The sequence below is a fragment of the Centruroides vittatus genome, unplaced genomic scaffold (assembly GCF_030686945.1).
Source record: "Centruroides vittatus isolate TY-2023 unplaced genomic scaffold, ASM3068694v2 contig_749, whole genome shotgun sequence".
NCBI classification, from domain to species: Eukaryota; Metazoa; Arthropoda; class Arachnida; order Scorpiones; family Buthidae; genus Centruroides; species Centruroides vittatus.
In genome coordinates, this window is record NW_027122485.1 from 1,071,226 (window position 1) to 1,084,185 (window position 12,960).

The 12,960-nt window shown below is 28.9% G+C and overlaps 1 long non-coding RNA gene across 1 annotated transcript in view; it reads right to left on the reverse strand.

Annotated features, from left to right (window-relative positions):
* Positions 1 to 565: 565 nt before the first annotated feature.
* Positions 566 to 12,960, reverse strand: part of LOC136981275 (uncharacterized) — an 84,084-nt gene continuing 71,689 nt past the window's right edge. Inside the window, exon 5 of the long non-coding RNA XR_010881671.1 lies at positions 566 to 631. This is a non-coding gene — a long non-coding RNA (uncharacterized lncRNA). The remainder of the gene's footprint in view (positions 632 to 12,960) is intronic.

Below are 12,960 nucleotides of genomic sequence, written 5' to 3' on the forward strand. Positions count from 1 at the left end.
TTAAATTATGTAAGCATAGTTTATATATTTAAGGAATATATCTTTAGTTGAGAATTTTATACGTCCAGTATTTCTAAAACTATCAAAGATACTCTCAAAAATCTAAAATTACCTGAGTTAAACATGATGATAAAATTTTTGACTAAATTTTTATTGAGAGTATTTTTATTCTCCATTCCTTAAACTATAAATGTTATTATCTATTATTAATGAAAGATCTTTAATATTATGAATTATTTGAGAAATATTCAATACCTTAGAAAGATCTGAAAAACCTGAAATTTTTAATAATTAATTTTTATATGAATATCTAGCATTAAATTTAAATATCATTAATCTCTTAAATTATCTGTTTAAATTATATTATCTGAATAAATATCTAATATTTTATTTAAATATATATATCTTTTATTTAATATTGTATATTTTAAATACCTCAAATGATCTATGAAAATAACTAAATACAATATGTATGTAGTCGGCCGGATGCCGAGGCGGTTAAGGTGTCAGTCTACCGTTCTGTAGGATCCGGGATCAAATCCGAGTGAGCATCCCCAGGAATTTTTCGGATACATTGGACTCTATTCCTCGCCACCCAGCGGTCCCATTGTTGGTCTGCCTCACGATGAGTCTGAAGAAAAGGTTCTTAGGCCTATATGTCACTTGTACTATTATATTAAACAATGAAAAATAAATAAAGAAGCGAAAAAACACACAACACATAAATATATAATCCTGACTGACCTCATTATAGCATAAGATGCTTTCACCTTATCTTATTATTAATATAACATTATAACAGCAGTACGCTAATTAAATTTATGACAAACTTATTTTAATCTTATTTGGAACTTTGATAATATAATAAATCGTATTATCATATGTAAAAATCCCTGTAATTAAATCACGACAGGTTTCGCTTTATTTAATCGTAATTAGCTTGATATGAATAAACCGAATAAAAGTATTTTTTCAGATATGTTAATGTTAATCAATCAATAATTAATAGATAAAGCATAAAAGATAAGTAATTAATGCGAGTTTTAAATTATATGCAAGTAAACTAAGTCAAAAATAACATAAGTTACAGATAATATAATTTTTTAAATGTGAATTTCAAGAAATTTAGAGATTAAGCTCATAACAATAAAGTATCCAGATAATCAAAAGAGTAGATCATTTATAGATTGATTGATTGCTACTTAATCAATAGAGTTACAAGTTATATAATAAAGTTAATGTAGATAATCATTTGATAGGAAATTTATGGCTAAATTGATCAAAAGATATTTTAGATATTTTTAAATGTTTAAAAATAATTTTTTGCAAAATTTTATTATATACTTATTCAAAAATATTTAGTCAAGTTTTTCAGATAAATCATTTTCTAAGATTAATCTTAACATAACTGAGTTACATAATTAAAAATGCATGTAATAAATTTGAAAAATGAATGCCTCTCGAAGTAAATTTCTTTAAAAAATTGAAAAATCAGCAACAGATTATTTGATTTATTAATCTTGCTTAAAATCTTGTTTTTATAAAAGCTTTAATACAATTCTTTCGTGTAAAAAATACAGTAAATAAGATAAAATAAAACTACAAAGTCCCATTCGTTTGGATTTAGATATTATCTAAAGTCTTTCTTTATTTTTGTGTAGATATTCAAGTTAACATTCAGATTATCTCGCATTGAAATCAGATAACGAATCAAACTCCAGATTACTTTGTGAAGTATTTTTCTCTTTTATCTCTTTCTTCATCCCGGATAATGTTATTAGATATATGCTAAGATAATCAAAAATTCCGAATATTTTTTATTTTTTATCCGGGAATTTATCTTATTCGGTAATCGATTGGGCAAATTTATATCCTATCGAATTCTTTACCGGGAAAGTAAGTCGAAAGAAAGAGAAGAGAAAAAATCACCAGGAAAATAATACAGTAACTCCAGTAGAAATTTAACAATTTTTCGAAAAATGTTTTTCTTCAGAAAATCGCATTTTCTTCTGAATGAAAGAATCAAGAATATAAAACATAAAAGACTACATTAGCTACAATTTTTCTTCCTTTTTATTATTATTTTATACAATCTTTTTTTCTTTCAGACATATTATTTTAATTTTCTACTTTCAAAAATTCCAAAAATTAATTCAACTGTATAACTGAAAATTTTTAAATTGTAAAAAAAAAATTGTAAAAAAAAATGCTTTAAAAAGCGAAATTCCTAAAGTAAAATTAAGCAAATAATTTTTTCTTTTTCTTTTTTTTTTTGCTTTTGGTTGGTTTTAATATATTTAAACCGCTTCGGTATGTAGTTAATATATTTTGTATTAATAATTTTGGGGAGCGGTTAAATGGTGTTAACTGAATGGAGTAAAATAGTTTTAAAGTTCAGTGGACTTTATGAAAGAATTTTGGGATTTTTATAAGCGTAACGTGTTAGAAATTACTAATATTAACAAAAACTTACCTGAAAAAATTTACCTATATTCTGTACGCTTATAAAGTTGGTAAGTACTGTACGTTAGCAAAACTGCCAGTTCCTTTTACGCGTGAAGAACTTTAGACGTAAGTTTGTACCTTTTAAGCTGTATAATGGTATATCATATAGTTAATATTTATATAGAAGAGAAGGAAAACATTTAGAAAAGTATAAGAAATTTTAACTATTAAAATCATGCATGCCTAAAGTTAAAACGGTTAAAAGAGTAAAATATTTATTCATTCAAGGCAGCATCATTCTTACTGAGGGGCAACTTCTTTAGGAATTTGCATATCATATCAGATCTTCTGAAGATGTATTGGACGATGTTAAAGTTAAGAAACATGCATACTAAAAAGTCACGTATATAATATTTAATTTTAAAAAGTCACTTAGACGAAATTCTTGTAAAATTTCTAATTTTCCCCCTACAGTACTGAATTTTGGATCGCGAATATGTTGAAATATAATTAATCAATTTATTTGTATATATAGATTTGATAAATTAGTATTAAAATTTAAAATGGCAATATTCTATAAGCCAAGTGGAATGTCTGGAACTCCATTTTAACTTGATAAATGCACTTGATTTATACATGTTGGTTTACGGAACATTGTCCTTTTTAATTTTTTTAAAACTTTATTTATATACATTTTCAATTTGAGAATTGCTGTCTTTTCCAGAATAAGAATGGAGCCGATGTTCATTAGTCTATATGAGTTTAGAAAAATAAATAAATAAAGGTCACACGACATCATAACATCATACCTTTTTGCTTGTTTATAATCTGAAATTTCTTACAATTTATCAAAAATTCGGAATTTCAAATAGATTATAACAGTTTAAACACGTAATTTTCTAATATGTCTTATATAGGCTATATTGTTCTACTTCATAATGAATTTGAAACTATTTTCCTTCGCTTACGTTGAATAATTAGCATTGGCTCCATACTTATTTTGAGAAAGAATATGGCTATTTTTATTTTTATTTTTATTAAAAAAATTAAAATATAAATTCTATGCAAATCGGACTTTTCGTGTTTACGTCTGTTGCATTAAAAACTGTATTCAATACCACATTAGTTGATCTGATGACATTACTAAGAAAATTAAAATGAAAATCATGTTCGTCCACTGATATAAAATCACATTTTCAGTTTTACTATAAGAAAAGTGTTGAAAATGTTAGTAATGTATTTTTACAATAGAAAATTTTATTTAATTTAAAAAGAAAAAATAATTATATCAATTCGGATAAAATATGGATGAAATTCGTTATAACGAAATTTTATAAAAGATTTTTAAAAATAAAATATAATTTTACATGATATGTAGATTGGTAATATCTTTTATATTTTACTTTAAAATCGATTTATAGATACAGTCCCGAATATTGAATCATAAGAAGACAGCTTTATTAGATGAATATCAATCAATTTTCGTTAAATAAAAATGCAAAATGCATCGGTTTTATTCATTTTTATTCGTTAACGTTTCGTTAACAAATAAAAAATAATTTAAGGTCTTAAAATATAATAGAAATCAGAGATGGATCCAAGGGAATGGATACAGAGGTTGACTGACACAAAAAGAAAATTTACTAGTTCGAACTTCAAACGTTGTTTATAAAAACACCTCTTATTGAAAATATGATTTATCGAAATATTTGCATCGTGCATATGTTAATAAAAGGTCCTTATTAATTATTCAAATATATTTAATTTTTGAGTTAGTCCCCCTTTGGGTTCTTTTGGATCCGTTACTAACAGAAATTATAACTTTATATTTTAAACATTTAACTTTTTCAGGTTTTTTCAAATAGACTAATTGGATAGGCTGCAAAAACTAGAAAATTCTTATTCTTAATTTTACTTTCCCGGCTGATATATATAATAGAGAGAAAGTTCAAGGGACGATAGGTCAAAAACGACCCGAGATTTTTACATTAGATGATTTAGAGTCAGGTGACCTTGATATGCAAAAACATTTTGGATTTTTTTCTGTATGAATGAGTGTATATGTATGTTAGGGGCAGTGGCGTGCCGTCATTGGAAGCGGTGGAAGCGCCGCTTCTCTTGTATTTTCTAAAATATAAATTCATATTGGGTGATTATTTTCATATTTTAATGTACTTTGAATTAATTAAAATTAATATTTTATTATAACCGCATTATGTATCTTATTACAAATTTCTATACTACGTGTGAAAAAACGATAAAATTGCTATTGTATATTCGAATATCAGTGGCGGAATGGAAGCGCTGTATTGTCGAAACCGGGTCAGCTTCCACGGCGAAAATAACCGAATGGTGTAAAGCAGACAGATTATAGGCATTTGCTCATGCGCTTTACAGAGCACCAACCTCACCCGGTTTAACTGGTGGAAACTACACACCAAAATATCGTATAACGCTTCCAACGATTCTATCCCTTAGCCACTGGTAGGGAGCTATTTGACTACGTGAATTGTTTAAGATTTAAAAAATAAAGAGTATTCAATGTTATTTTTATGTACGTTTCTTTGCAAAGTTATATTTAATTATAATTTTCTTTTAATTATATTGTAATTATATTGATAGATTTTCAGATATAAAATCTTTAGAATTTTTATCACTATTATGTGTTAATAATTTTAATATTACGAAAAACAATTTTTCCAAGCGTGATTTAATTCTATAAGTTAAGTAAATTTTATGGAACATTTTTTGATTTATCTAAATTACGTAGCGAATCGCAATATTTATATTCGTGTCCGGACTACATTGACAAGTAACTCTTAGACATAAAACATATTATAATTAATGTCGATCCGAACAAAGACATACTAAAAAAACTATATGATTTAATATCATTAATTTTTACGGTCCCATCTACCAGTGGGTCTGTTGAGCGCAGTTTTTCGACCACGAAGCAAATTCATACATTGGCCAGGAACACACACTCAGTCAGAGGAAAAATTGTGGTCGCTAGCGTTACTTTCGATAGAAAGAGAGCTTTCAAATACGTTGATGGAGTCGACGACTAGCGACTTTTATGATAAAGTAATTAACGACTTTGCGGAAAAAATCGCCGAATAGAGTTAGTTTATAAAAAATTAAAATAAACAAGTTTTTCTATCGTTGTTTGTATCGTATCAATTTGTATTATGTATGTATTATTTGTATTTTAGAACTAAAATACATAAATTGTTTATTTTTGTCATTTCCAGTATTTGTTTAAAACTTTTATGGAAATGTCATGTACCGGACGGGTCTGATCCGTCACGAAAGACGCGAAAACATGGTTAATTTAGAGAAAAATTTATTAGTTAAAAAAAACATAGGTAAAAGTCGTTTGTAATTGGACACCCATTGTTTATATCAAACTGCCAGGCAGATAGCGGAAGAAAGTCGTTCTATGATCGGTGGAAGATCGAATTCATCTTCGATTTTGACTTTTCTGGCGCTCCCGGTAAGAGTCTCATTACTAAACGGGACCAGCCACTCGGGAAGCGTAATTGAGGGAGAACGACCAATCAAAATGGACGAAAGAAAGAACGGAGATTGATATAATCCCCGAAATCGAGGACACCTCGCACTCGGTTAACGTTCCGAATAACCAAAACGCCGTGTGTCAACGCGCAAAAAAAAATTTTTTTCGTCTATTGTGCCAACCTCTAACTCGTGCCACTTCGGACTTGGACCGTGTCCCCGACGCCAACGGACGAAGTCTTCCCGTGCCTTACAGACTTGTCAACGCCACTGTCCCGGGGCCACCTTCGATCGACGATCAAAGAACCACATCGACGCTCAGGACGTCCGAACGGCTGATTTCCTAAAGCAAACTACTTTGTTCACAGTCTATGTTTATTTTATGTTAAAATAAACAGTGTTTGTCAGATACTTGTCGTCTTTGTCTCTTCCGACACCACGCACGTACGAATGGACCCTAGACCATCACTGATGCGCAATTAACTGATTGCCCCTGGAAGTTGGCTTCTTACAGAAATACGGCTTTCTTATCATCAAATGTCACGGCACGCCACTGGTTGGGGAAACGATTTTCTTCACTTACTTTGAAGATTAATAATAATTAAGATTAAAAATTATTGAAATTTTGCAGGGAGGTTTGTGTATTAGGGGAATAATGCTATTAAATTTTGGTGGTTAAAGGTCAAGAGGTGGGGAGTTAGAGAGGGTCATATAGCATATCTCGAGTAGAATCGGACTTAATGAAGATTTTACGTTATTAACATTTACAATTCTTTTAAAAATAAAATTCATCTCTATCCTCAAAATTAAGCTTTTTTGCCGTTTTATAATAATTAATAGTATAAAAAGGTTTTGAAATAAAATCCCATAACAGAGAAGCCATACACAATTTTAACTTTTTTGCCGGAAATTGTGTTTATTAACCACAGTAAAATATCACCTATTCTATAATAAAAATTCTGTTTGGGTTATTAATTTTTAGTAAAATCTCTGACAATTTTGAATTTTGTCAGATTTTTGTCAGAGATTTTACTCAAAATAAGTCTAAATTCAATGAAATCCACGATGAATTTGCAATTTGATTACAATATGATTTATTTTACACTGAAGATGTCGCGTCGCCAGCGATTGTTGAAAATAATGATGATTTCTATTTCCGATATTGGATTATCCGAAAATGGAGTGGTCACACGAAATTTGATAAATATTTGACATCAAAACAGTTTTTGTTTGTTAATGATGTTTTTTAACCATGATTGATACAATAACTAGTCAATGAAATGTAAGTACATAGATAAATTAGTCAATTGTGTTCGGTACATCCCAAATTAGAATATTAATGAAATGTGGACGTTGATTTAATTCTTCATTAACGATATCATTAAATCGTTAATGAAAATCTATTTTAAAATGTAGACATCAAACCTAAATTTGCAAGATTAGATAAGCATAACGGAAAGTTTCTAAGAAAATACAGTAGTATGAAATGGGACTTGACTTCAAATAGTGTAGTAGTGATGATATAATAAAAATCAATAATTTTCATTAGAGTTGTTTTTCTATTGTCTGTTCAATTGCGGTTAATTCTACATGTAACTGTATCAATTTCACTAGTTATTTTTTTATGGTAACATACTTTGTAAATATAACGATTATCCTTGAAGCAGAATTCAAGTTTGTATGGCAGTAATATCTTTATTAACGCCTTAATGCCTTCCTCATTCGACGGCTTTATTAAAACTATGTTACATTTTCTTTTTATTATTTAAATTTTAAAATAATATTTAATTTTTAAATTTAATTACATATATAGTATTTAATTAATATTTTCTCTTATATTTTATCGCGAAATCTCTGATTATAGTTTTCAATCATTATTAATCTCAATCGTGTATTAATTACAAAATTTATAATCTTAGATCAAAAATTGACGAATGATCGCGTGAAGTCTCCTAAGACAGTGGTTTTTCAGCATGTGGTAACGCTTGTGGTCTAGAGAAAAATTTTTCGATTCCATTTATTTCTTTATAAAATAATCTAATAAACACTGTTTTACCCGATTAATTTTAAAAGTTTATTTTAATGATTTATTATACAATACTCCTCGTAGTATTGCACATGTCGGGAGACAAACCAAATGAGCGATATAACCGATGTAACCTTAACCTATCTAGCCACATGTTTTGTGTATTTTCGATCTCCATGCAGACTCGTACAATGGTAGTTTCAAGATCAATGATGGATGATATTTCTTTCCCAGTAGAATTCAACGATAACCGATTTTTAAATATTATTTGCTAAAGCACTTTTATATTTGGAAGACAAACAAAATAGCGCAATAATCAGGTGAGATATAATTAGGAACTACTGTAATTTTTTGATATATATACGTTGTTTACATACCTTTTATTAGTATACGTACGAATAAATATTTTAAAAAATGCATAGCAATGATAAAAATAATAAAAATAAAAACTGTTAATGTATTAGATTGGAGTTGTTTCTTAGTACAAAGTTGTCGATATACGGTTTTATGATTAATATTGCTATTTATAATTCTTTGTTTTACAACAATTATTTCAAATCGATATTTCGTCTTTATAACAGGTACAGTACAATCGAAAATCCCCTTGATACAAATGCGATATTGAAAACGATATCAAAATTTTTATCTTCTTTTAGTTTTAGATAAATCGAAGGAATTATCAAAGTGTAGCAGGCATTCATTAATTTTTTTTCCATTGTCTCGTGTCCCTCTAGATTTTGCCTCACACTTTGGAAAGACCATTAGAGATCTGAATTCGAAGCTATTCAGCTTTTTTTTTTTTTTGGATTTCATTATTCAGATATTCACTCCTTTCTAAGCTTTACTGCGGATCAAACTGTTAGAGTAAAATTAAAATAAGTTATATAAGTCGTCTGCGTAATATTTCGCATTATAAATGTATCTGGCTCTTAAAACAAAACTAATTTCTCAAAAATACTATGATTTTAAATTAACTTAAAATCATTTTTTTGCGTTTTTTATCGTAATATTTTTATTTTTCTATTTATGAATAAATTATTTGCAATTTCTGTCTCAAAACAAATGCTTAATTAATAAAATATGAATATAGGCAAAATGAACTGAATCAATATGATTATCTCAAGCAAAAACCTTCATTATTTTTGAGAACATATTATGAATTTTTCTAATTACTAAGAAATGAAGAAAGGGTATTAGGGTAGGTTTATCATTGCAAAATTTAATGCGATGTACTGTACTATATTCCTATTTCTAACCTCGTAATGAATCAATGTCGAATTGGTTACAAAAACTATTTAGCGTTATAATTAGTGCATATATATATATATACATATATATATACACACACACACACACACGTCATATATCAATATCAATATATGTGTGTGTGTGTGTGTGTGTGTGGTGTATTAAATATGTCGTAGCTTTGCCATCTCAAGAAGTGTCTATTCTAGCACATCCTGTAATAGATGTTTGTTTCAGAATCTGTCTACTTTTCTGTCACTTCTTGAAATGCTAACCTGGTATCTGCTGATATTGAAAAGACAGAATGAAAATATTTCACAATTTGTCTAATGCAGGGTTTTGGAGCAAATGTCCTGATCGTGGCTCCGGGTCTTGCTCCGATCCCAGCCCCAGCCAAAGATTTAATTTTTAAAGACAGTTGTTCGAGATAAGAGTACTTTAGTCAAACAAACTTTTTGTTAATTTATTTATAACCTGTTTTTATAAACGATACAAATAGATCTTTTGATCATATATAAGATATAACAATATGTGATTTTAGCATTATTGTCAGATTTATCAAACTATAAGTAAAGGTCAGGAAATCGGAGAAAAGAGAATGAAATAGCAATAAACAATTAATTAACTAATAACTACTGTTTACCAATTATTTATCATTATTACTTCCTACGTCCTATATAAAAGTAGTTCAGTCTGTTTTTACAATTACCAGCTTATATTAGAGAGGTTATAAGAGTAAACAGGTTATGATGTGTAAACAAAGTTAACGTAATATTTTAATTATTATTTAAAAACTACTAAAATATTGTACGTATTATAGTAAAACATCGATTTAACGGACTAATTCGAATGACGAAGGGTCCGTTAAAGTCGAAAGTCCGCTATATAATAAAGTAAATTTTCCGAATGCTTATGTTAAAAAATTGACATTTTATTTAATTTATTTGTTTTTACTTATGTATATACGTTTATGTAATTAAAATTAAGTATGCATGAAAAGTTAATTTCAAACAAAAGTTTCTGTACATGTTATTGCTTATAATTCTAAAACTGTAATAAAAAAGCATACTATCTAAATCGAAATAAATGAACAAACATTTTCTGGAAAACATGCTTTAATTGTATTTAACTAAAATAAATAAATAATGTTTTTATAAAGAAACAAAATTTAAATTTAACAAAAATAAAAAACTTTCATATTTATTCGTCTTCGGATAATATATGCCTTATAGAGTTGTGATGTGAAGTGTGATGACTCTTGGATTCAAAAAAATAACCTGCTAATTTACTTACACGTAAAAAGCATTTTAATATTAACAGGGTATTAATTTTCACATTTGGCAAAAGCACCAGAAATTTTCTCCGTCAAATCGAGGTTTTACTACATTTATTGTAATTGATATAAATTAATTTTGTTTAATTTTAATTCTGAAAAATTAACAGGATATCTCAGAAATATACTTTTGTAGCATGTCAAAAATATAAGTTGTTAGAAAACTTTTGATTAGATTTGCAAAATTTTTAAAAATATTTGCAAAGTGTAAAGCTCAAAACTTTCTAGTGGACAGCTGAAGAAATTGACATCTAAGCTCACAGATCTGGAGCTGAAGCCAAGAATTTTTAAGGAGTATTTGGCTCCGGCTCTAAAACCCTGGTCTAATGAAACGAAACATTTTATATGGCGTCTAATGGCTTGTTAATACAGGGAGTGAAACAAAATAGCTGAATGTTGCTAGTTTGAGGATTTTTTATTTTATTTTACGTGTAACTAAAAATTACTCACTCGACTCACTTCTCCCACCGTGGCAATATATAAAACAATAAACATTATGCAATTCGATTTTTGAGTAGCGTATTTATCATACGATATTTGTTTCCATTTTTTTGTTATAAAATATAATTCACCTAATGCCAGAAAATAATTTCAGGAGAAACTTTTTCTTTGAATGAAATACAGATAACCCCCGTATAACACGGCACTTCTATAGCACGGATTCACTCTAACACGGTTCGAGAATTGGGTAAAACCCTCGAAATGTAATAAAAATACCATGAAATGTAATAAAAACTATTTTTTTAAACTCTTTCCGCCCTTGTGGGCACTAAGAGGGCCTCTTTTAGTAGGCTCATTATGGGTTCGGCCAGGCCCACAATGGGGCGACCGGGTGGTGAGGGGCGGGGCCCGGCATATCCGAACGGTCATTTAAGGCAGAAATGCATGGCAACGTTTTATAGTTTTCTTCCTTTTTACTGCCAGGAAAACACTAAAAAAGGAAGAAAACTATAAAACATTGCTTTCAGAAATACTGAAATGCTGCAGAAATATGAGTTGTCCGTTGTCGAATGTCTTTAAAAATGCATTTCCTTCTTTCGCATCTCAACTTGTTTCCACAAAATCTTGAAGGTGTTAGCGACGAACATGATGAAAGGTTTCATCATGTTTGTCGCTAACATATTTCCACCATAAAAAACATATACCATGAAATCTTGATATATGTTTTTTATGGTGCAGCAGTCTACCAGCAGTATAACATATACTGCTGTTCTTTGTGAGAAAAAGTAAGCAGGAGTACAAAAGGAAATCGATGTTCAAGCAACATTTTCAAAGATAAGTTTATGTACGCTTTTAAAACGTCTGCATGTGTTTAATATCAAAGGTGATTAGCAATGTACTGTACAGTAGCACAGTATAGAGTTATTGCATGTCAACTAGAAAAGCTGTATTTGGTGCAAGGCTTTTGTTATTCGAAGGGATCGAAACATAGTCCGAAGCGTAAAAATATAGAACCCATCCTTATATATCTGCCAATGTTCAAAATAGTGTAAATAAAGAATTAGAATAATTTTCGCAAATGTATGTGTTACATCTGACTACTATTCTGTATGTTTATCAATATACAATAAAAAGTGTGTCTTTTGATCCTGGCATGATAGGAAAATTTGAAAGTGATTTTTAAAATCAAGATTTTTTCTATGGTAATCCTCTGTTTTACTGTCGGAGGTTATAAGATTTTTTTTTCTGTTGAGCAGTGTTTGTTTGTATATGACAACGTAACTCGCGGACGATCTGTCGAGGGGGATACTTCTCAGGGGGGACTTTTCATGGGAAATTGTTCCCTATTTAAGTGTTACAAACTTGAAGGAAATCCATAGTACAGGATATGCTAATGCTTCAAGAAATGACTAAGCACTTCTTGAAATGGCAAATTTCAGTTGTGGCTACGACATACTGTATATATCAAAGCAAAAGCTAATAAGTGGCAAAAATATGATTGTATGATTGTGGAAAATTTTAAAGCATATTAAGTTTAAGTAAAAAAAAATTTTGCACATTTGTTTAGCCATATATCGAAATTTTGATTAGAAAATCGAAATGAGACTGTGTTACTATATTTATGATAAAATTCCCTACTCCATAGCTTATTCAAAATACTATAAAAAGATTATTTGTCATATCCCATTCAAACTTTATTACTGAATTTAGGTAATGTGTTTGCTTTTTAAATAGCATTTTTCAGAAATATATACTATATAGTGTTTGGAAAGTTGTTAGTCGTATCATGTTATACAGGGTTACGATATGGAATTCTAAAAAGATCATGTCCTCGTTTTATCTTTAAAAAATGCTCTTCGCTTAAAACGCACTTAGTTTGCACGGATTGCCACGAATAGCATATTGTCTTAAGCGACAAATCCCGATTCTTTTTGGATACGAACGATCACTATTGGAG